The 25,519-nt window shown below is 45.9% G+C and overlaps 1 pseudogene; it reads right to left on the bottom strand.

Annotated features, from left to right (window-relative positions):
* The window catches only part of LOC131560158 (zinc finger protein 850-like), a 596,580-nt pseudogene that overhangs the window by 281,111 nt on the left and 289,950 nt on the right, over positions 1 to 25,519 (bottom strand).

The raw sequence follows: 25,519 nt of genomic DNA, 5'->3' as shown, positions 1-25,519 counted from the left end.
CACTTGCTAGACAGATTAACCAATCATCTCTTTGTCTCAGCATTGGAGGAGTTACTAACCCTTTTCGAACATGTTTGGTAGGGCTTCCAGTATGGTCTCCTCAAGAATTCTGCAGTCTTATTAATAATCGTGCCTTATGTATGCGCAATATGGTAAATATTAAGTTGCCTGCACAAAAAGGGTATACTGCCAGTCAGAGTGACGGCTATCACCAATGCCTGTTAATTCAATCACTTAGTACTCCTTTGCATTCCCCACCTGAGGAGTCAGTTCTTTTTGGAAGTGCAAATGCTAGCGTGACCAGCCCTTCCAACGGTGGGTGGTTTAGCTGTGATTACTCTAATTCTCAAAAGATGAATCAACATAAACAGACATGGGCTACTCTGGATTCATCTCTAAGCCCAGACATAGTGTCCAAACAGCTTTATAACCAATGTAAAGGCTCTAGTATCATGACACCTAAGAAATTACCTACAGGGATATTTCTAATTTGCGGAGATAGAGCCTGGAATGGAATACCAGCCCAACCTCAGGGTGGACCTTGTTATTCGGCCAAGTTATCATTATTCCACCCTAATATATCTGTGTTAATGCAACTAAGTCATAAGACAAGCAGGCAAAGGCGCAGCTTACATGATTTAGACTGTAGTCAAATGGTTTCAGCTCTCCTACCATGGGGTGCTGCAAGCAAAGCAATGACTTTAGCAAAGCAAATAGGGTGTTGGACTGTCATGGGTTGACAGCCTTTATCCCAATATCGTGTGTTGTGTCTGGCAGCTGTGCCTTTTCCCTCTTCCCCCCCCCCAGCCGTCTTGCTGCGGCGGGGTGGGGAAGAGAGGAGGGAGTGTTTGACCAGGCCTTTTTTGCTTTTGGCTTTTGGCTGTTTGGCTTGGCTAGCCGCTTGCTTTCTTGCTTTCTGCTTTTTGCACTGTTTCTTTTTTTTCCTTTTCTTTTGTTCCCTCTTTCTTACCCTCCCCTGAAGATACTGGACCGGCTCCGGACCTGACCTGGACGTCCAGGACACCTGGAGCTTGTGAGAGAAGCTCAGCGCCCTTCACAACACAGTCTGTTTTCTTTTCTTCTGTTGGGGAGTGTTCTTTTGCTACTTGTAAATAAATAGGTTTTGTTTTCCACTTTGCTCCTCTGAGAAATTCCTTCCCGAACCCGGTGTTGGGGGAGGGGTGGTTGGAGGTTTGTTTTGTTTTGGGGGGCTCCCTTTTGAAGATTTCCCCTAATTTGTCCTAAACCAGGATATGGTCTAAGGGTGAATTAAATAAGACATCACAGATATTAGATATGTTACCTGCATATGTATAGAATGTTAATCGCGCTGTTTTACAAAATAGAGCTGCCATAGATTTTTTACTACTAGCACAAAGCCATGGGTGTGAAGAGTTTGAAGGGATGTGTTGCATGAATTTATCTGATCATTCTGTATCTATTCATGCTAAGATAAAAGAGCTACAGCTAGGGCTTAACAGCCTTAAGGAAGAAGAAGTATTGGGAATTGATGAGTGGCTTAAAAGTTTAGGATTGGGACCATGGCTAAGAAACCTTGTAATATATGCTATAGGGATATTAGGTGTACTCTTATTGCTTTTATTTATCTTAGCTTGTTTCTGTAGCTGTATTCAAAAAATGGTTAGTAGGATGATAGAGAAAACGTGGCAAACTAACCTCCTTTCTCAAAAAGAAAAAGATGGGGGAAATGTTGGGAGTTTAGTTCAAGCATGGCTTAAAGAAAAAGGCCATGAAGATATACAATTGAGAGAAAAGTAAAAGGTAGTTGCAAAGCAGTTCCCAGCCTGATTTCTATAAACAATTAGACTTTCTCAGGCATCATTTTATAAACAATAAGGTTCTCAGGCAGTCTTCCCATAATAAGCAAAACACCCTGGGAACAGATATGGAAGTTTTGGGAACCTCTCATATCACAGTGGGAACACTGGTTTTGTTTTGTGTAAACAATTATAGGTATTGTAAAACAAAAGGAGTGGTTAGAGTTTTCTCTGTTAGCCTATCATGAACGTGGATTTTGGAATATGCATGAAGTTCGTTAACACTGTTATTTAAAGTGACTGATCGATCAATAAACCTCAGTTCAATGCATTAAAGGATGGTCGTTCTCCCTTCATCTCAACATGAGACCTAGGGGTGGATCTAACCATGGACAGTATTTCTCAGGTTATCCATGACTGTGAGATGTGTGCTGCCATCAAGCAGGCCAAGCGAGTGAAGCCCCTGTGGTACGGTGGGTGGTGGTGCAAGTAAAAGTATGGGGAGGCCTGGAAGATTGACTGCAAAACACTGCCCCAGACACGCCAGGGCAAGACCTACGTGCTGACCATGGTGGAAGCCACCACTGGATGGTTGGAAACCTACTCTGTGTCTCATGCTACGGCCCAGAACACCATCCTGGGCCTTGAAAAGCAAGTTCTGTGGAGACATGGTACCCCTGAGAGGACTGAATCAGACCACAGGACCCATTTCAAGAACAGCCTTATCAACACCTGGGCTAGGGAACATGGCACTGAGTGGGTGTACCATATCCCCTACCATGCACCAGCTGCAGGAAAAGTGGAGAGGTACAACAGACTGTTGAAAACCACATTGAAAGCATTAGGTGGGGGATCTTTTAAGAACTGGGAGCAGCATCTGGCAAAAGCCACCTGGGTAGTTAACACCCGAGGCTCTACTAACCGAGTGGGCCCTGCCCAATCTGAGCCTTTGCAGAGAGTAGATGGAGACAAAGTCCCAGTGGTACATGTCAGAGGTTTATTAGAGAAGACAGTTTGGATTAATCCTGCCTCAAATACAGACAAACCCATTCGTGGGGTTGCTTTTGCTCAGAGACCAGGTTGCACATGGTGGATAATGCAAAAAGATGGAAGAACACGATGTGTACCTCAGGGATATCTGATTGTTGGATAAAATCTGTGTAAATATTACTGTTTGCTGAATGTTATTACCATTGTCCGTGTATAGCTGTATAATGGATGTATCATGTATGTACTTGTAGAGTTAGAATTTATATTAGTTTTAGTAGTAAGCAGAAGATATGGGGATAAGGGGTGGAATGTCCTGGGTTGACTATATGATGCTTTTATCCCCAATCGTCTCATTCTGTTCATGTTGAATAATAAGTTTTGTACCTTTAAGAGTGTTCCAGAGAGTGAAGGAGGGGAGAGAAGAAGCGCGCAGTTTGTTTTCAGACACTGCACTTCACATCCACATTCCTGCTCCTGGACTGTGTTGTCTGTGGATGGACAGACAGCAGGACAGAGCTCTTCCTTTGCTTTTTAGTTAGTGTTAGCTAGCTGAGGCAAAGAAGTTCCCTGTACTGTTTTTTTTCCTTTTTTTTTGGACCTCTTGAAACTGCTCTGGACTGAACACCCAGGAGAGCACCGGAAGCTGCAGCTGTGGCCCACCGGGCCGGGCCTGGCCTGTGACAATTCCAGCACCGGAGGGACTGATCAGAGACTGAGTGAGATGAGCTACAACCCGGGGTTTTCTCAGTTTGTCATCTCTTTTAGAGTGGCAAGGGGTCTCATTGTTTGATATTGTGTTGGTTTTATTGTTTAATAAACCGTTTTTTCTACCTTTCTCCAAGGAGGTATTTTTTCCCTCCCAGACCAGTTGGGGGGAAGGGCCGATTTGGTCTGCTTTTCCCACCAGAGTCCTTTGGGGTATTTTCCCCCAAATTTGATCTAAACCTGGACACCAGCCCCATTCTCTGCCCTCCTCCTCTTCCTTGTCCGCCCCCTCCTCCTGTGCCCGCCGCCGGCCCCGCTGCTCACCGGGCCGCCGTCCGAGAGCACTGTGGCCAGGAAGATGCTGCTGAAGCCGCTGCGCCCCAGCAGCGAGCCCAGCCTGTCCCGCTCCTTCAGGCCTTGCTGCGCCTTCCCTGACGGCGGGACGCGGCTGTCAGCACTCGGCCCGGGGCCAGCAACGCCCCCGAGCACCCCTCAAGCGCCCCGGGCTGGCCATGCCCAGGCGTTCGCTCCTGGGAACGGGACAGCGGCGGCTTGGGGCCGGCAGCTGCGCTGCCGAGCGGAGGAGCTCGGGCCGGGCAAGCTGCACTGGAGGCGGCGGGAGCGGCTGCGCTGCGTGTGTCCTCAGCGAGCCCCGGCAGGAGCCAGGAACGGGGCTGGCAATGGGGCCGGGGCTGGGCTCGGGCCAGGCGGAGCCAAAGGGAGGCGATGCCACCCCAGCCCCAGGCACTGATGCCCGCCCAGCAGCGCCACCTCTAGCACGGCCAGAGCCAGCCGGAGGCGAGACTGTGGCGGGACGCCCGGGGCCGGGCACGGGGCAGCCCCGCCCGGGGCTGCGGGTGGGCCGGGGCCATGGCCCGGCCGGGCATGGGGAGAGAGAGACTGGGAGAGGAGGAGACACCAGGAAAGGGAGACCGAGACAGGTGCGGGACTGAGGGAGAGGGAGGGCAGAAGCGAGAGGGAGTCACCAAAGTCGCTGCTTTCGCTGCCGCTGGTGCCACTGCAACTGAAGCACCTGGGCCGTTTGTCCCCGTGTCCGTTTGTCCGTTGTCCGCTCGCCCCCGGGCCGAGCCCCGCGCTCCCCGGGGGCAGCCCCTGAGCCTGTCCAAACACGGGAACTTTGCCGTGTTCAGCCAAGACCCAGAATCTGGACTCTGGGCAGTGGCACAGGAATCCCCTTGGTCACTGCATTGTCCCTACTGAGGGTCAAACACTATTGGAGCCCATTTCCTGAATGCAGAATTTGTACCTGACCCATGCACTGCATTTACCTCTCCAGGATTACTTTCCAAGAAAAAAAAAAGAGCAGGGGAAGGCAAACTGTGTATAGCTCATGGAATTTTAGTGTCTAAAACATGCCAAGTCATGGATCTTAGAGGTGAAATCCATTTGGAATTCATGGGATGGAGAAGCAGTGCAAAGGGGAGCATGAAAATAAATAGAGTAAAACATCTCAGATTGTTTCTTTCTGTTTTCATTTCATTTCCTAAAAGCTGTTTCAGTTCTTCCAGAATCTTGTCCACAGTCCTGTTTGCTCTTTCCAACAACATTTCCTGGAGAACGAGGTGCAGCTTCTGTCACAAGATGTGCCACCAACTGCAGCTTCTCATGGCTTTCCACACCATGTGTGCAGCACGACTCTTGCAGCAAAGCAGGACAAATGTTTGAAGAACTTTACAGCTTGTTCTTTCTTTTCCTTGTGGGCTGGGCACTTGTGCCATTGGTAAGGTTTTCATTGTTCCTGTTCTACACTAAGAAAACATGACTGGCTACCAGGAATTGTTAGGGAATGCAAGCCTGACTGAATCCAGAGAAAGAATCTCCAGAGCCTGCAGCCAGAAAAAGACAGCAGTGGGATAATCATTCCAACATCCCCATGGACATTTTGAAAATGATCTAGAAGATGAAAATGGGCTGACAGAGAGAATTTGTTTCAGTGTTCAGTTCAGATGTTGCTACATCTCATGCATTGATATAAATCAAGAATACAATCTGTTCATGAAGGGCACCAGAACAAGCTGGACCTCTCAGGAGATGACTGAAAGAATGTGAAAAGGAGAAATGCAGGGAATGACTTAGTGAGCTTTGCCTGTACAAAGGATCATTTTTCCTAATAATTTCCAATCCATTCCCTCTGCTTTTGTCCTTCTTAACAAGGCCATTTTCATCCCAGATTCTGCATGAAATGGGAAAGCTGAGATTGTGGAAGTTCCTGAAAGGTGCCCTGTTCCTCTGCAGGGACACTGAGGCTGAGGCAGGAGCCTGAGCCCTCTCTGGGGCCACCACCCCCGAGCTGGAATTTGTGCCGTGCTGGGAGAGGAGGAGGAGGGGGAGAGCGCTGGTGCTGTGTGGCAGGAGCAGGAGGTTTGGGCCGCAGGACATTCCGTCTGCGCCGCTGCCCCGCAATGGGCGGCCATGCCCAAGGCTCTGGGCCTGGGCCCGCGTGTGCTGAGCTCCTGACACTGCAGGAGCTCCCTGGGCTGGGCTCAGCTTCCCACTGGGCCTGGGCAGCAGGCTGGGCTCCAGCTGGGATCAGCAGCAGCTGGAAATACCTCTGCATATCTCCATTTGCTGCTGCTGCTGCTCGGGAGAAACAATGGATGGAGTCAAGAGGTTCTGCGTTCTCTTTCTCCTGGTGGATTTTTTCATTTGATTTGACTCTCAAGAGGCAATTTCTGTGATGGCCTCTGTCAGTTGATTCTATTTCAGCAGCAGCAACAGGGCTGTGTTTGAGCACTGCAAATGTCACCTGTGTGGCTGCTTTATTCTCCTTGACTCTGTGCTCAGGGATTTGTGAGAATTTCAAGATCTGCTAAGCATGATGCCTGGGACCAAAAGCTTGAGTTCACCTATTGCCAGCCAGGGGCTATGTACAAATCACCAACAGGATGGGACTGCTGAGGAACGTGTCTGGAGCTGTTTATTTTCCAGCATCAGTCTCATTACATGGGTATGACAATGGGAAGATGCCAGCAGCTCGTGTCCTCGGCAGCAGACAAAGAACTTAATGTTACAACTTACTTTAAAAGTTTTTTGACCAATCACACAATGAAAAAGCATATTGACAGTAGTTCTATGCAACCACTATAAGCACAGGTTCCTTTGGTTAAAACAATGCTTGCTTGTTTTGAATACAATACCTGCTTGTGAGCCTTTAATCCCAACGCATAGAGCTCCATTATTAAGCTTAGAACTTCCTAATATCCCTGGGCTTAGGGATTTATTCTAGACAAGCGTTAATACACCAACCGTTGTTCTATTTGTCCTTACTTTCTACTTCTAATATAACTTTTCTGCTGACAAATCTCATGGCTACCGCTTAGCTCTAATCACAGTCCTGCTGGCTCTGAGGCCTGCCTTTTGCAGCTTTCCCAAAACCCTCTAATTTTATGGATTCCCACATTCACCATTACAAAACTGATCAAAAAAGGCAATTGCAGTTCTACAGATAAATTTAAAGTGGCAAGCAGAAGAGTGGCAAAAGCAGCCAGGATCTCCAATTCCCAAGGCAAAGGCAACAGCAGTCTCCTGCTGTCAGCTCAGGGTGAGTGAAACAGTGCTAAAAACAGTGCTGGAACCCAATCCTTTCTTTCTCTGAGAGTTTGCTGAAGGCAGCACAGGCGAGCCCTGAGCAGTCAGGGCTGTGTGTGGGTGATGGCTGCTCTAATCCAGAATTGAACTGGAAAAAGCCCTTGGGAGCCGAGGCAGGAGCAGGCAGGAAGGGGCCGGCGCTGCTGCTGCTCCTGGCCGGGAGCCCCGGCTGGGCCGGGCCGGCGCCCCCTGCCCTGCGGCTGCTGCTGCTGCCAGAGCCGGGCGGGACTCGGGGACAGGGAACGGACATGGGGGGACAGCAAAGGCCTGGCGGCTGCAGGGATGGTCACGCTGGGGCCAGCGCCAGCACAGAGCTTCAGCCTGCAGTTAACCCTGAGGGAAACGCTGGGGAAAGGCTCCATTTCAGCCTTGCTTTACTCGTGGCTGTGAAGGGTCCAAAATAAAAGGAGAACAAGCTGGGCCCGACCCCTTCTCCTTTGGGAGGAGCCCCAGGCCTGGGGCTGTGAGGGGCCATGATGGAACCGTGAGGGGTTGTAAGCGGCTATGAGGAAATTTGACTGGCCATGGGGTTCTCTGAGAAGCCATGAAAGGCTGTTGGGGACCTTGAGGGGGAGAAGGCTCTCTGAGAGGCTGGGGGAGGCCAGGCACCTCATGGAACAAAGGATTCATTATGACACTGTGGAGACAAAGAGACTGTTGTTTGCAGTATGGAAACTTATGGAGTCAAAAGTCCATAGTGACATTCTGGGGCCTCATGGAACCATGGAGACCATTATGACACTTCAGGACCCTCTGGAACCAAGGGGCCATCGTGACACTGCAGGGCCGTGTTTAACCAAGGGGTCATTGTAGCACGGCAGGGCCTCATGGAATCAAGGGGATTACACTGGGGCTCCATGAGACTAAAGGAACTTTCTGACTCTGTGGAACAAAAGAGACCATTGTGATACTACGAGGCTTGGTGGAACCAGGAACTCATGTAACAGTGAGGAGCCCAATGGAATCAAGGGGCCATTCCGTACTTCAGGACTTAGTGGAGCCAAGGTGCCCGTGTGACACTGCAGGACCTCATGGAATCCTGGAGACCATTATGGCACTTTGAGGCCTTGTTGAGTCTATGGGCTCTGCAAGGCCTTGTGGAGCCAAGGAACTCTTTATGACAGTGCAGAGCCTCACAATGAGACCATTCTGGCACTCTGAGTCCCCATGGCACCAAGAGGCCATTGTGCCAAAGCCATGCTCTGAGGAACCACGGGTCCATTGTGATTCTGGAGAGCCAAATAGAACCAAGGAGCCGTTGTGCCATTGTGCTATTCCATGGAACGAAATAAATAATTTTGACTGCAAGGCTTCATGGAAGCAAGGGGTCATTGTGCCACTGCAGAGCCAAGGCGACCATTGTGGTATTGCTGGGCCTTGTGGAAACAAAGATCTGTTGTGATACTGTGGGGCCTCCGAGGGGCAATTGTGATGCTGCAGGGCCCCAGGGATCCAAGAACATGGAAAAGTTCTGGTTGGTTTGGCCTGACTGGTCCAGCTGAGCTTGGAATGTTGAGGGTTGCTTCTCATCTAGCCCTGGAGTTCTGTGCTTTTCTTCCTGTGGGAAAGAACTCTCCTTCTCCAGGGGTTCATGACTGAAATTGGGATTCTACCTCCATATTTGATTATATCCAAAGATTGTCCCACATGAAACCTGCCAGAATAGACAGCTCTGGATGGTCTTGGCATCTTGGGGGCCACCTCTCATCTGCCTTCAAAATGCTGAGCGGCCAAGCTCTTCTTTCCATGCAAAAAAAAATCTTTCAAGTCCAGATGTCCATAGCCAAAATTGGGAATCCGCCTCAAAAATTCTTTATATCCAAGGACAGCTCCCAGACAAAAGCTGCCAGGACTGTCTAGGTTCCCTTGGCTTCCTGAGGGCCAGCTCTCATCTGCCTTTGAAACACTGGGGCTCTGTACTTTCCTTCCAATGGAAAAGAACTGTCCTCCTTTTGCCCAGAAGCCCATTGACAAAACTGGGATTTGGCCTCCCAAACTCTGTCTACCCAAGGATTGCTCCCAGACAAATATTCCCAAGGGAAACAGGTCTGGCTGGCCTTGGCCTCCTTGGGGCTGCCTCTAATCAGCCTTTGAAACACTGGGGCTCTGCCCTTTCATTCGTGTGGAGAAGAACTGGTGCAGGTGGAGATTCTGGTGCAGGCACCCATGGCTGAAATGGAATTCCACCTCCAAAACTCCCCAAATATCCAAAGGCTCATTTCAGACAAAAGCTGCAAGGACCGACAGGTCTGGCTGGCCTTGGCCTCTGGTGACTGCCTCTAATCTGCCTTCAAAACCCTGGGGCTCTGTGGGATCCTTCCTGTAGAAAAGAACCATCCTTCTTGTGCAGGCACCCATGGCCTCAAGCACATGAGCACTGTACAGGGACAGAGGAGCTCTGTGCTCAGTGGGGTGGAGACTGAGGACAGCAGAGGAGAGCCCTGGGAGGGACTGAAGGGTGGTTTCAGAGATGGTGGATCCTTTTGACATAATAGAAAAAAGATAGAAAAAGAAAGAATTAATAAAAATGGCAGCTGGGGAGGTCCAGACTGGACAGCTGGAGAACAAAATTTCCCTCCCAGGGCAGGGCTCTGGTCCAACACCAGAAGGAGTCTGGGTCAGCCCAAGGCTTTGTGTGGGCAGGCAGAGGCAGGCAGGAGGCAGAGCTGTCAGCAAAGGAAGGGGCCAGCCAGGTGGGGTAGCCAGGGGATGAGTTTTACAACATGGCTTATGTGGTCTAAGACCTGTTCCACATTGCCAAAAGATGGCTACATCCTTGGGGATATTTAGTTGACCAACACCCCTGTCAATCACTGTAACATAAGGTGACCAGGAGAGATTGACATCAGACCTCTGTCATTAGTTTGGTTCCACTGACGGACAGAAATTTATTTATTATTGTCTTCATTTTGAAAGTAAGAGCAGTGATACTGGAGTCTTCTGTAGCAGGGGACATGGTATACCATATGGAACATGTGGACCATGGTAAAAGATGTTAAATAAATAAAGAAATAAAATACATTAAATTAAAAAATATATTTATAAATACATAAATACAAACATTCCCAGATGTTCCAGGAGAGCCTCAGCCTCATGATCTGGGAAGAAAACTTATCACCATGAGTCAGCAGAGTGGCTCTCCAGATGGCTTTGCAGAATGGCTGGTATTACTGCCTAGTGTTACAGGGTTAATATTGGGGTGCAAGGAAGCAGCATTTTGAATTTCACTAGGCTTAATGTGGAATGTTAGGGGAAGAGCCAAAGAAGGAAAAGGGAGGGATCAAGGTAGTTTGGAGAGAAATAGACCTAGGAAAATAAAGGAATAATACAGTAAGTGGGGTCAGTCATGCTGACAGATGCTGACAAATGCTGATCAGTGGGCTTGTAAGGCCCTGCCTTGCACCTGGTCCCTGCACTGTTCCACAGTACCCTGTTTCGTCATTGGACTCTATGTGTGTTTTCTGACTGCTCTGCAGAGCCACTGGGATCTGGTGAAGTCAGATGAGAAACCTTTTTGCACTCTTGTCTGTGTGTATGAACATGTCTGTATGAGGTAGCTGAAAAGTTGAGTGTCCAAAAGCCAGATAAGCAGTGATCCATATGGTGTTGATAAAGGCACCCTTTGTTTTGCGGAGAAAAGAAGAAACCTCACAACTTTGTAAAAGTTGTAAAGCCTGCTATGCTTTTATTATGACGCGCGCCGGACGGAAGTCCCTCAAAAAGGCAAGCGTACCTCTGAAGACCTCGGGTCCTCTTTTATCCCCCTTCCAAATGCATATGCATACAGTTTCACAATAAGTTCATACATATTCATTCCGCGTGACATTTAGCACCAGTTCTTCTTTATCAAAGGAATTTCTAAGTCGGGGGCAAATCGACCTTGTGGTCTTTTCTGTTTTTCTTTCTCTGTCTCCTTGCTGTCTCAGCATGCGAGTTTTTCCTTCAGCTTTGGCCTCACAGACTTTTCACCTTTCTTAGACACTTCACCTAATTCAGGATGGATCTTTACTCTGTCTCATTCCCCCCTTTCTTAGGAAATAAGTAAATTCTTTTACTTAATGAAAACCTTCACGACAGTAAGTGTCTTTTAGTGCTTCACCATGTACGTTTGACAAAGATGTTAGTACAGCTATTCGTTGTAGCATTCTCCAGTTCCAAATTAACAATATAACAGAGAATCCTAAGCTTATCCCAACTAATATTAGTAAAACTACAATGGGGTGGCACAACTTATTAAAGATTCCATTTGCAGTTGGTGACCACCCAAAGATCACATCTCACCAGTGATGATCCATATTTTGTTTTATTCTTTGTAGAACTCTGGTTATCTCCTTTGTAACATGTTGGACAGTAATTAAGGTTTTCTTTCCGCTTCCTTGGATTCCTTTCAAGCCTTCCAATAGGTCTTGGTGCTTAATTAATTGTTTTACCAATGTAAGGTTCATCCCACTAGGGGTAGGTGGTAGTCTGTGATACATTGTGTAATTGGCTTAAATCAGCTGGTGGGATGTTACTGGTACCAAATACCAAAAATCACACCCAATAATCTTAACAAAATTACAAATCAGAGATTAGAATGGTTTCTACTAGACAGAATAACATCATTGCTATCAATTTGTACAGCAGCACAAGCAGTTCTCAAGCATACACCCTTTTCCAGTATATACAAGCACAGTTTTCTGGTCAGTGACTGGATGAATTTCAAAGTGACAAATACTCTGTTCAGTGTCCAAACACACATCCTGAACATTAATAGTATTGCTTTCACAAATGAATCCCATCTGTTCTCTAGCAGTGCAGGATTCCAAGTTTACTGTCTGCCACTTTCCATTCATCTTTCGTGCCCACACTCTATGTTCTGAAAGATAGAGTATTGTTTTTTCATGGTTTAATCCTAGAGCAACGATGGGATGGATAACATAAACAGTGGCATTATGTATGATAAGCACAAAGGCAGTTGCCACATTAGAAACAGGATCATAGGTGAAATTCACCATAGTCCGCCAGGATTGAAACTTCCTTTCAATATCAATTGCATTATTCCACACAATCTCTTGAATTTCAGCTGGAAAATTACCTTCACCCCTTTCCCATATGATCAGAGCTGCTGTTGCTTGTATCCATAACTGTGCTTATATACAACTGAAAGCTAAAGACACATTATCTTGAACTATACTAAGTGCTTCTACTATCAACTTGTGGTCTTGGTCCCCGGCCTTTTCATACTTCCTTACTTTGGCAGTACTTTTGAAATCTGTCACTGGCTAGTTCCTAATGCCAATAGAGATTACTATAAAGGCTGCTTCAATTTTGTTAGGCTACCTGCTGCAGTGGCCAGTTTATTCACCAGTATTTCTGAATCAATTCCATTTAAAACTCCTTATCTTGTCCCTAATATGCCAGTTAGATGTTTGGTATGGGGAACAGGAACTGCTTTCTGTCCATGACTATCCCTCCCTGCCAGAGGGATGTGCTGGGCTCACACTGCAAATTCAGACACACTTCACAAGTGTATCTGACAGAGGTTTAGGTCATATTTGAGGCAGATGTTTGTTCTGAAATGTAGAGACCTCAGGGAATCTCCTTCCCCCTCCAAAGCACCTGATTTCCCAGATGTGTGGCAAGCAGGAATGTCTCTCCTGGTCTACAAAACTTCACCCACCTTGCCCCTAGCTTCAGGTCCAAGCCTCAAGTAAATAATGAAGGGGAAGTATGGAGAGATTTATTAATAGTTGGTTAGCTGAGAAAGGCCATACTGACATAATGCCGCTGGTTAAGCTGAAGGAAGAAAGTCAGCAGTCAGCAAGCTGAAAGGAAAGGTCAGCAGTGACCTTGCTGCAACATGAGGAGAGGGAGTAGAGATTAGTCCTGAATATATCCTGAGAATATGTGAAAAGTATCAAAAGTAGAACCATAGGAATGCAGAAGTAGGCGTAGTTGCTGATATGTAACTGACCAATCCTGAGCTCAACTTTTGCAATATGTATGAAGCTCATTATTAACTGTATTTAACCTGCTGTACTGATCAATAAAATTGGGCCTGTGATGATCTAATTGATGTCCTGGTTCCCTTCCGTCGACAAATGGTGGAGAATGCGGGCAACGCCGAATCTCTGCCCTTTTTTCTCAGATTAAAAGAAAAAGGGGATTACGCCACGATCGAGGAAGTTGGGTTTGGGTCCTTGCAGCCGGGACGGTGCCAGAATTTGAAGCACCCTTGATGTTCACAACGGTGAATCAAGACAATACGTGTCGCGGGAGCCTGGAGAGCTGCAACAGCGCGCGCTGATTAATAGGTGTGGATAGGCAAGCGGCATATGATTTATTCGCCACGTATTTAGAATGGCGAGGAATAAAAGGGATAGATTTAAAAAAGGAATTACCAGGGTTATTAGCCTATGGCCATACTAATGGTATCTTTTCTAACCCACATACAGTTCATGAGCTAGCAGAGTGGAAGAAGTTTGGGGAAATACTGTGGGATACAGTGTTAGATGATGATAAGTCAGCAAAGAAATTAGGGAAGTTATGGCGGGTGGTCTATAACACGTTACTTCAGCAGGTATCTGAGAGAAAGGCAGCAGAAAGGGCGACAGAAGCTCATAAGAGGAATATAGGGTATGGTCGTGAGGATGATCCCCTGGCACCTTCTGTAACTAAGGTACTTATGCCTAAGGGTCCCCAGCAAAGTGGTGTGGAGGATTTTCCTATGGGCACAGTGGAACCGTCTGCATCCTTCCTGTCAGAGGGGGAGGGCGAGTCGGATGGTGGGGGTAAGAGCAAACCAGCTTTGCCTCCGCCACCAACTTCAGGCGGGTCGGACAGTGGGGGTGGGAGCAAGCCAGCTTCGCCTCCGCCGCCAGCTTTGCCTCCGCCGCTTCCCCTGAGCGAGCCGGCTCTGGTTACGGCTGCAGCGGGGGGGCCGATTCCCCCGCGCGAGCTGGCTGCAGCGGGGGGGCCGCTTGCCCTGCGCGAGCCAGCCTCTGCTTCACTGCCTTCCCCATGCGAAAGTTCGGTGTCTGTACCGAAGTGCCAGCAGCATAGCACCCTTAAAGAGTCAGATCCCATCCCAGGGGCACACCATGGGGGGAGATGGCTAAACAGAGGAGGGAAGCTTGGGCTGCTTTGGCGAAAGAAGTAAGGCAAATGGGGGATGGTGAGGTGGTGGAAATAGCTTCTAGTCTTGCATGTCTGGTCACATACACACCACAGTATGATGCACAGGGGAACCTTACGCATAATATAGCAGAATATACTCCCTTAGATTGGAAGCTGTTAACTCAGCTATGTTCTATGGTTAGTCAGTTTGGAGTAAAAAGTGAACCTGTTAGGCAAATGCTAGATTATCTTTTTAATACTCAGGTTTTATGTCCTAATGATTTAAGAGGAATAGTTCGGTTGATATTCACTCAGCATCAGCAGTTATTGTTTAACGCACATTGGCACGCGTTGGTAAATGAGTCGGTTGCTGTACAACGAGCCCAGGGAGACCCATTACATGGAGTAACAGTAGAGGAGCTGATGGGCTTAGGGGCATTTTTGCGTACAGAGGCACAGATGATATCGGGAGCAGATAAACTTAGAGAGTCTATGCGGTTAGTGCGTGCTGCCATAGATATGGTTAAAGAGCCAGGAGGGCTACCGGCTTATATGGGCATTAAACAAGGTAGAGAAGAATCATTTGGAAATTTTATCGATAGAGCAGCTACTGTTATAGATCGGGCTGGTGTTGCAGGGGGCTATTGAAGTAGTGTGCTTTGCAAAATAGCAATCCAGCAACACAAGGAGTGTTAGCTACTTTAGGGGCAAATTGGACTATTGAGGAAGTATTAGAGCGAATGGCATTAATGCCAACAGCTTCACAGGCATTTATAGTAGAAGCCTTAAAGGAATTAGGATTAGGGTTACAAAAGCAAGCAGAGTCCACTCAGAGTCAGGTGTTGGCTGCTCTTGCTCCTCTCCCAAGCGGCTCACTGGCAGTCACGCAAGGAGGTTCGAAACCATTCATCAAGTGTTACCGATGCGGCAATGAGGGACAGACACAAGTTGCCGCCGTAACATCGGAGACACCAGCTGCTGCCGTAACATCGCTGCCACCTCCTGTCTGCAACCAGCAACAACAGGGAGCCTCGGCTTGGACTTATCAGCAGCAGTAGACATCACACTAATGACGAACCAGCCTGAGAGGATACCCACTGGAGTAAAGGGTCCTCTTATATTAAATGGACAAACATGTGGAGCATTATTGCTGGGACGTTCCTCCACAACCATGTTGGGATTATTTGTTCTGACTGGTGTTATTGATGCGGATTATAAAGGGGAAATACAAATCATGGTTTACACCCTTTATCCTCCAATTAAAATTACAAAAGGACAACGCATCGCACAATTGGTACCACTATCACAAATGACATTGGGAATACAATCATTTACTGGTCAAACACGGAATGAAAAAGGTTTTGGCTCTACTGGTGTTACACTTTTGACTGTGGATTTACAAAAGAGACCAAAGCAAAAAGTTGAAATTACTTATGGGCATCAAAGCATAACCCTTTATGGATTATTGGATACAGGAGCAAATACCAGCATCATTTCTCCAGAAGCGTGGCCACAACATTGGCCTCCATTTCCATCATCAAACACAAGCATGTTTGGCTAAGGTTTTGTATGTGATTAATCATTTATGCATTTTTGGGGAAGACGATACCTCTCCTGCAATGAAACATCATCTGAGGTCAGATCAGGAAAATACTAAGGAAACAGAGGTCTGGGTTAAGTATAAGAACCCAAGTACAGGATTATGGGAAAAACCTGCAAAAGTATTATATTGGGGTTGGGGGTATCTTTGTGTTTCCTCACCTACAGGGCCTTTGTGGGTGCCTGCTAAGTGGACTAAACCTGTTTTTGATGCAGCCTCTGGTGGATCGCCTTACGGAGGAGGACAGGGAGTGACTGGGGAAGAAACTGCTTCTAGTCCTACAACCACTACTGTTACAATTGAAGGGGTACTCGGAAGCGGTGGACAGAGCACTGACACGTCACTATCGGACAGCCCAGAAGTTGATTGGTTTTATTGACTCATTATCAACTTTTCGCTTAACAAATCCAGCAAAAGAACATTGTCTTGACTGTCACAATCCACATTGTGCTGCCTGGATAGCTCTACGTTGTGGGGGTTGTGAAAGAACTTTTTGGATAGAACAATCATTATTGTGGGATTTGTGGTGTCACACTTGTGAGCACGAGCACACGTGGGGTAAAAGCTGGCAAGATGAATTAAGGAGACAAACAGGGCAAAATACATATATAGCTTTAAATCTTTATGAGTCTCCTGAACAGAAAATTCTTGCTTATTATTGATGGGAGGTACAATGTATTGTGAATAGAATTAAGGTTCAAAATAAATCATGTTTAGTTTCTATAAGGTGTAGGAAATTAGTGCCTTTAACACAGCATTCAATTGTAGGACCCTTCCAAGGGAATCCTGATAGAGCATTAGATTGCTGCATTGACAAGTTGCAAAAATTGAGTTTGCAAGTGGCAGGACCAGTAAAATCAGGAGCAGCAAGATTGAAGACAGATAAGAAAAAGAAGGTAAAAAGGGAACGGTCTCATTTGAATAAGGGTATCAGTGATTGCTAATTAATTTTCTATGAATAGAACAATTTTACAGTTGTGGGACCCTCGGGAGGATATAGATGTTGAGGAGGATAACGAACAAGAACTACGATTACGAAATAAAATACGCCTTGTATTAAAGAAAGAGCTTGAACTATTAGCCTCATATAGTAAAAAAGCTGAAGAGGCTTTGCAATCACCACCACTGAATTGGTTGCATTGGGTTGAAGAACCAGACTTTTATACTGGTCCTTACTTACATTCACTTCCTTGTTATGTTTGCAAAAAGGATAAAGATAAGTGCTATGCATGGGTAGCTTTGCATTGTGCAGATTGTAATCAGGTTTATTGGTATTCACAGAGGTCATTGGGATATTTATGGTGTGCACCTTGTTCTGGAAGGTGGATTCAAAATTTTTTCTGGGTTAGAGCTCTTGAACCAAGTACTGGCCTGCCAGGACGGACAGGCTTACAGCTTTTTGAGAGTGCAGAACAAGTGGTTATAGCATATCTTAGGTGGAAGTTGCAGGAAAACCTTAGAATATTTGAAATTAATAAAGCCTCACGCATCATAGCAGCTCGCTGTAAAGCTGAATTGCCTTCAAACTTATCTCATGCTATACTTGTGAGCAAGGATGCTGATTTAGATTTAGATCAGTACATTCAAAAATTGACTCAGCCTTACAATAGACAATCTAGCAAACCAGGGAAAAGACAGCGAAGAAAGGAAAAACAAAGCAAGCAGAAGGAAAGAAAGAAGAAGCAAAGAAAGCAGAAAGAAAAATGAGGTTTGTTCTTATACTGCTCAATGCTGTAGCAAGTGAAGCAGTAGGAATAACACACTTTAGTCAACCAAGGGAAAATTTATGGGTGACACTTGCTAATCAAACTAACCAATCATCGCTTTGTCTTAGTCTTGGAGGAGTCACTAACATATTTCGAACATGCCTGGTGGGACTTTCGGTGTGGTCTCCTGGAGAATTTTGCAGTTTGATAAACAATCAAACCTTATGTATGTCTAACATGTCAAACATCACATTGCCAGTGCAACAAGGGTATACTGCAGGTCAGAGTGGTGGCTATCGTCAATGCTTACTAATCCAATCACTTAACACCTCTTTGCATTCTCCTCCTGAGGAATTGGATCTTTTTGGAAGTACAAACGCCAGTATATCTAACACTACAGCTGGCGGATGGTTTAGCTTCAAATTTTCGGATGCTCAGAATTTAAACCAACCTAAAGAAACATGGGCCACCTTAGATTCATCCCTGAATGTGAGTGAATTCTCTCCACAGCATTACAGTCAATGTAACGGCACAAATATCACAGCACCAATTAAATTACCCACAGGAATATTTTTGATTTGTGGAGACAGGGCGTGGAATGGTATACCAGCTAAACCACAGGGTGGACCCTGTTTTTTGGGAAAATTGTCACTGTTTCACCCTAATATGTCCTTGCTAATGCAGCTGAGTCAAAATTCAAACAGGAAAAGACGTAGCATACATGACTTAGACTGCAGCCAGATAGGAGATCCACGGTTTTGGGGCACATGCAAACAGGTGGTGGTTTCAACTATCTTGCCAGGAGGATCTGCCAATAAAGTAATGAATTTAGCAAAACAATTAGGATGCTGGGCAAGGGATGAGCTGAACAAGACATCACAAATTCTAGACATGCTAACTGCAGATGTGCAAAGTGTTAACCATGCTGTTTTGCAAAATAGAGCTGCTGTAGATTTTTTGCTCTTAGCACAAGGGCATGGATGTGAAGAGTTCGAGGGAATGTGTTGCATGAATCTGTCTGATCATTCAGTGTCCATTCACACTAAGATAAAAGAATTACAACAGGGACTTCACAAACTTAAGGAAGAAGACGGTTTAGGAATTGACAAATGGCTTAAAGGGTTAGGACTTGGACCGTGGCTGAGGAACCTTGTGATCTATGCTATAGGCCTACTGGGTGTAATTTTACTGTTTTTGCTTATTTTGCCTTGTATCCTTTACTGTATTAAAAACATGGTCAGCCGTGCAATAGCAAAAACATGGCAAACTAATCTCCTTGCTCAAGAAGAAAACGGGGGAAATGTGGAGAGATTTATTAATAATTGGTTAGCTGAGAAAGGCCATACTGACATAATGCCGCTGGTTAAGCTGAAGGAAGAAAGTCAGCAGTCAGCAAGCTGAAAGGAAAGGTCAGCAGTGACCTTGCTGCAACATGAGGAGAGGGAGTAGAGATTAGTCCTGAATATATCCTGAGAATATGTGAAAAGTATCAAAAGTAGAACCATAGGAATGCAGAAGTAGGCGTAGTTGCTGATATGTAACTAACCAATCCTGAGCTCAACTTTTGCAATATGTATGAAGCTCATTATGAACTGTATTTAACCCGCCGTACTGATCAATAAAATTGGGCCTGTGATGATCAAATTGATGTCCTGGTTCCCTTCCATCGACAGGGAAGTCTGAGAGAAGAGCCTAAATTCATTGCAGTGCCTCAGAAGAAACTGGGATCAGGTTTCTGCTACTTGAAACACTCAGCACAAAAGTGATGCTCAAAATCCTACAGCCTGCTGCTGAGCTCTGAGGGGGGGGTCTCTCTCTACCTCTTTTAAGCAGAATCCAACCGCCTCAGACTGGGACAATCACTGATCCAGATCTCAGTAGGAAAAGGGATAGCTATAAGTAAAGAAAATCACCTTCCTTGCTTGGGTTAATTTACCACCTGCAGTTCAGCACCCTTTACCAGCCATTGCCTGAGTGTTCAGCCAACCAGCTTGGAAAATGACCTAAGGAAACTGATTTCTTGGTGTTCCTGGTTTTAGGCACCAGGAGAGCTGGTTCCTTCCTTTCTTGTTCTGCTCCTGAGATATGCCTGTTTTTATAACCATGTTGTCCAGCCCTCAAAGGAAGTTTTAAGGAAGGAGGAGCAGGCTGGTTGGATTTTTGAGATGTTAATTTGCATTATCAACTCCACACATTTGAGAGACCATTCTGGATTGAATAATAGCTGTTGTTCAGTCACATTCTTTACTATGTAAGGTTCAAGTTTGGAGTTTGGGTAGAGTCTGAACTAGTAGGGGGTGTATAAGGCCCTGCTGTGGTAAAAAGTGCAGTGTCCACTTTGAATTCAAATGAAAGTCTGATAGTAATTCGAGCTCAAAGGCAGGTAACTTCTACAGGCTATATCAAGGTGAAATTACACCAACAGTCTGATTCACTTAGGTTATCACAGACTTCTGGTGTTCATATACACCAGGGGAGGTTCAGACACTAATTACATCTGGTCTCTCATAAGCTACCCTATTGATGACCTGGCACCCTACTTTGATTTCTTCTCCTCAGATTCCTTGAAGTGTCCACAGTTCCTGTTCCTGCCATTCTTGCTCCTCACATACCTGATTCTCGTGGATTACTACAGTAGATACGTTTAAATCTTTTATCTCAGAAGGTTTTCTTACGGATCCAGTATACTGATTAAATGCCAGGGACCAAGGCCATTCAGCATTGCTTTGAATAGAGGTACTCTCAAGTTCTAAAACTTCAGTTATGATTACACACAAAACAATTCTACAAACTAAAATATGAGCTACTCCCGACCGAAATGTACTCGTTTTGCCCGAGTAAGTTTTAATCTCAGTTCATTGTTTCCTGGCGTCACTCCTCAAGGGGTTTCTGGGCCTTCTTCGCCTGAGAGTGATGAATCCAGGCGTCCTGCTCCTTGATTTTGATTGCAGTGAAGGTAGTGAGAAGTACTTGCAGTGGTCTCTGCCACTGTGGTTCGGAAGTCTTCTCTGAAAGTGACTTAACATATACATCATCCCCAGGCTATCTAACTCCCTGCTCTGAGTTCCAGCCACATGTACTCTGATCTGTTTGCTTAATGCCACCATGTAGGTGGACATTCTGGACATTCCCTTTGTATTCTATATGGTCTTCTATAAGGCATTCCAAAAGGACTCAGCATTCCTTTAGCTCAAGGTTTAGTTTGAATTTGCAATAGTGCTAGTGGAAGAGCTTGGGCTAGGGTAGATTAACTTCTTGCCCCAGTCTTATTCATTCTCTCCACCTGGTCGCTTGATCGGGGGTGGTATGGGGTGTGAAGTTCCTAATCTATGCCCAGATGGCTACTAATCTGTTGCACTATTTTGGAAATGAAATGTGATTCTTTATCTGAGGATATCGTGGCTGGAACTCTGAAGCGTGGTATTATTTCTTGTAAAAATAATCTGGTCACCTCTTGAGCTTTGACAGTTCTGGTGGGGAATGTTTCTGGCCACCCTGAAAATGTTTCTATTAATACCAGTAAATACTGATACCCCTCTTTCCTTGGGAGTTCTGAAAAGTTGATTTGCCACTGCTGTACAGGCCCATGGCCTCTCCCAGTCTGACCGAGTTTTGGCCCGGGGGTATTTTGGGGTTAGTCTGGAGGCAAGGATCACATTGTCGGCTCACCTGAGTGATAGTGGCATATAAATTCCTGACAACGATACAACAATTCTTTCAATCAGATGTGTGTTCTAGAAAGCCTGTGGAAATTACTACTTCAAAGTCAACACTTCATTTCAATGCACTCTGTATCACTCGCAGCCTTGGTCATTTTGAGAAAGGAGCCACACTCTATAAAAGGCTTTTAAGTAGTTAGGCCCTAGTGTGTTTTCTAGTGCCCTTCCTTCAGTAGTAACCACGAAAATGGGAAGAGATTGCTAGCTCTCTTTCAATGGTAGCCCACCCCTTGCAGTTGTACGTCTCTTTTGATTAGCATTATTGTATTATGGCTTACCTTCGAGGAAAATCTGTACCTCACCCTTTGCTGCTTTCTTTGCCTCTCCATCCGCCAGCTCATTTCTTTCCTCCATTTTTAAGCTCACTCTCTGGTGTGCCTTAATATGCTTTTTCAGGTAGCTGAACTGCTTCCAGCAGCTGGATTGTCTCTTCCTTCCCTGTGAGGTCAGCAGTCCCCTCTCCTTCCAGATGGCTCCATGTGCATACCTTGAGTCTGTGTAGATGGTTATTCTCCTCCCTTTTGCCCTTTCCAGGGCACGGGTCAGGGCAATTATCTCAGCCTTCTGCGCAGAGGTACCTGTTGGTAAGGGTCCAGACTCTATTACCTCTCTGCAGGTAGTCACTGTGAACTTTGCAATGTCGCTTTCCTGTCAGTGAACTAGGTCTCTGCATCATCCGGAGGAGTGTCCCTTAATTCTGGGCCGCTGGAGTAGGTAGCTTCAATGGTCTCTAGGCAACTATGGTGTACTGCTTCTCCTTGATTCCACTGAGAAAAGAAGCTGGGTTGACAATATTAGTCACCACTATCTCTACATCGTCTTGCTCTACCATGATGGCCTGGCATTTCAGAAACCTCTGTGGTGAAAGCCAGTGGCCACCCTTTACTTCCAGTGCTGCGGACACTGTGTGGGACACTAGCACAGTCATTTTTGTCCCAGGGTAACCTTGCGTGCCTCTTGAATATTCAGCACAACTGCTGCTACAGCTCTGAGGCAACCTGGCCATCCTTTGGCTGTTGCATCTAGTTGCTTAGAGAAGTAAGCAACTGCCCTTCAGTATGGGCCCAAGTCCTGAGCCAATATTCCCTGGGCAATTCCTTGCATGGAAAAATAGAAAGAATGGTTTACTTACATCTGGAAGTTTCAAAGCTGGAGCTGACATGAGGGCACTCTCTAGCTGGCGAAAGGCCCGTGTGGCGTCTTTTGTCCACTGGAGATCTCAGTTTCCATTGGCAATAAGAGCATAGAGGGGTCTGGTGAACAGTCCATAATTATAAACCCACAGCTGGCACTACCCTACCATGCCTAAGAAGGTTCAGAGTTCCTTCGTTGTCTGGGGTTTCAGGGTTTGGCATATGGCTTCCCTGCCTTAAAGTCTGCTGCTCAGCACTCACTTCTTACCCCAGGTAGATTACCTTCTGTTTCACTACGTGTGCCTTTTTCTTTGAGACTCTGCGTCCTTGGAGTCCTAGGAAATTCAAAAGGCTTACCGTCCAGGCTTCTCCTGCTTCCCTTATCCGAGTGGCTACTAGAAGATCGTCCACGTACTGCAACAGCCTCCTTTCCTCTTGTGAGCTTCCCGGGACTCTGGGTCTTTGCAAGCTGTTCTCCAATCAGAGTGGGGAATCTTGAAGCCTTCAGGCACATGGAGTATTTGAGCTGTGTTTGAATGCAAAAATTTTCTGGCTGGCTTCGTGGATAGGGAGGCAAAAGAAGGCATCTCTTAGGCCTAAAACAGTGAACCAGGTTAGCTCAGGTGTTAAACAAGTTAGTAAAGTATATGGATTTGCTACCACAGGGTATAAATTCTGTGTCATCTTATTAACAGCCCTTAATCCAGTTCTATCACTTATTGGGCTGATTCCTTCCTTACCTTCTTTTTGAGGGTACTACTCAGTTCTCACTAGTTGCGTTCTTTCCTTAAGCTTGATGCTCATGGGGGAGCATCTTTCACTCTCCCTGGTACAGCAGAGGCCCATACCCTTGAAAACACTTATTTACTTATTCTAATATCTTCTTACTAATGTCTTTAATTTCGGTGTCTGTTAATGTTAAGCCTAACATCTTTTTATCATTTGCCTCCAGAGTAACCTTTCTCATTTGAGAATGTTTAGAAAATTGAGCAAATTGTACAAAAGCTTTTAGGTACAAATAGTACACATATTACTTTAAAGGTTTGCACAAGTATGCCTTCTCAGACTGGCCAGTTGTTGTTCATTCCCACACTACAACATAAACATTCTCCACAGGTACTAAAGCTTTATTAAAACTGAATATATGACCCTTGTGTCGACAAAAATTCTTCCCTTTTGGGGAGGTCATCTTTACCCTTCCTCCCTTTGGGAGGAGCCTTTAGTAAATCATATGTACTCATTTTGTGAACTGTGATTGCTTTGCATTTCAGCATGATAATCCTTGCCCGATTTCATATGTTGCTGTCTTATGCTGCACGCTGAACAACATGTTTGATTTGCTTTCTCTTTGCCTTGTTTTCCTTTTTCAAGGGCCAAGACCAGAGGGCGGTCTGATCTTACAGTCTCTTTGCCATTCTGGGTGATTTCTTAAAACAAAAAGACATTTCAGCATACAAAAACTCTATCCCATTTATCCTCCTATTTTTAAACAGTACTAACAGCAATGAAGTATTATAAATCTTTTTATTTTCTGAGCTGCTACTACTGGCAGCCTTCTCCCAGTGAGCCCCTCCTAAAAGGGGCTAATTTAGGAACATCTTTGCTCTGGTCAGTTCTCATTATCTCTTTCTCCCTGCCCTATCTCACTTCCACACAAACCTCTTTTCACAGACCTTCACAGTAGTTTCTCAGTTTTCCTCCTACACACACACAGCTCCAGGTGGCAGATATCAGATGTGATTCCCACACACAAGCTCTAAGACCTTAGGTTCTGATCAGAAACCTCTAATTTGCACTCGGGGCTTGTGCCCTGACACTTATTATAACAGCAATACCTGCGTTTCTCACAAACACTGCGCTGCAATAATACTTGCACATCCAGCTTTTGCCCACAGGTCATTCCCGTGTTCCCTGGGGAGACAGGGCAGCCAGAGCTGTCCCTGTGCCCAGGGGACAGCCACCGTCACCTCATGCAGCGTGCCAGCCTCTCGATGCACCAAAGGCTCCCCAAAATTGCCCTCAAAGGCAGGCTATCCTATTTGTTACAGAGAACTTTAAATTCCTACAGCAGATTGTTTCCAGTCCAGACTTACTGCAGTACCAGCTGAAGTCTCATAAATCTCATAAGTCTCATTAACTAATTCATTTCATTCATCTCTTCTATATAAACTCTGTTTTACAAAATATCAGTCTTTTCTAGTTCTCTTCTTGCACAATCTAATTAAGCACCGTGCCTACTTACACTTGTTTTACTGCTTTGCAAAAAGGCTGTGCTAGTCACAGCCGAAACTCTGATATGCCCACAGATGCACGCACCCCCCCGCCCCTTTATCTCAAATTCACTAGAGCCAAGGCTTGAATTGCTGTGAGGGGGAGAATTCTTGGAATTCCTTTAACTCGCTTTATCGTAGTTAAGCATAAATCACTGTACTATAGTTCTCCTATGTAAAATGCTACTCTTGTTGCAAACAAAATCTTAAAATCTCCACAAACACTACTATACAATCTGAGAATCAAATTACCACAATGCAGCGGAAGAAAATCACCACACAAAATCACTGGGAAAGGGCATATTTCTCAAAGTGCTCACTTTTCTCAACACAACACAGCATACCATAATTCGGCATTTACTCACATCAATTTTCCTGGACACAATCAGAATAACAGCACACAGTCTAGAGAACAAGTCCAAACATCCAAGGCAAAGGAACTCTCTGAGCTCATACTCACGGTTAGAATGTACCAAATCTACACAAATCACTACATTTAAACACAATCACTGTCGTTCCTCCACTCGCTTCTCTGCGGGGGCACTTCTCTCCCTGCCCCCACAACCTGCTGCAGCCGGCGCCTCAGGCCTCACTCGGCTGCTTCAAACACGGGTAGTACTGACTCCCCCCCCGCCCCACACTGTACGGCCCTGTAGATCTACTCTCTTTTATATACCATACACTTATACACTTGCACAATTAGAAACACAGTGCACTGACCACACAATGCATTGACCATACAGCGCCACAGTGTCCGGACATTACACACGCACACAAACAAAACACACACGGGCTCAGCAGTTCTGCTCTATCAGAACGATGAACCCCCAACACACACATACACAGGTTCACCCAGCTCACCCCAGAGCTGCTGGCGGTTCCGCTCCATCAGAACAATGAACCCCGTCTCA

Source organism: Ammospiza caudacuta, chromosome 7 (assembly GCF_027887145.1).
Source record: "Ammospiza caudacuta isolate bAmmCau1 chromosome 7, bAmmCau1.pri, whole genome shotgun sequence".
Taxonomy (NCBI): Eukaryota; Metazoa; Chordata; class Aves; order Passeriformes; family Passerellidae; genus Ammospiza; species Ammospiza caudacuta.
The sequence above is the reverse complement of the archived record's forward strand: the minus strand, read 5'-3'. Positions and strand labels throughout refer to the sequence as shown.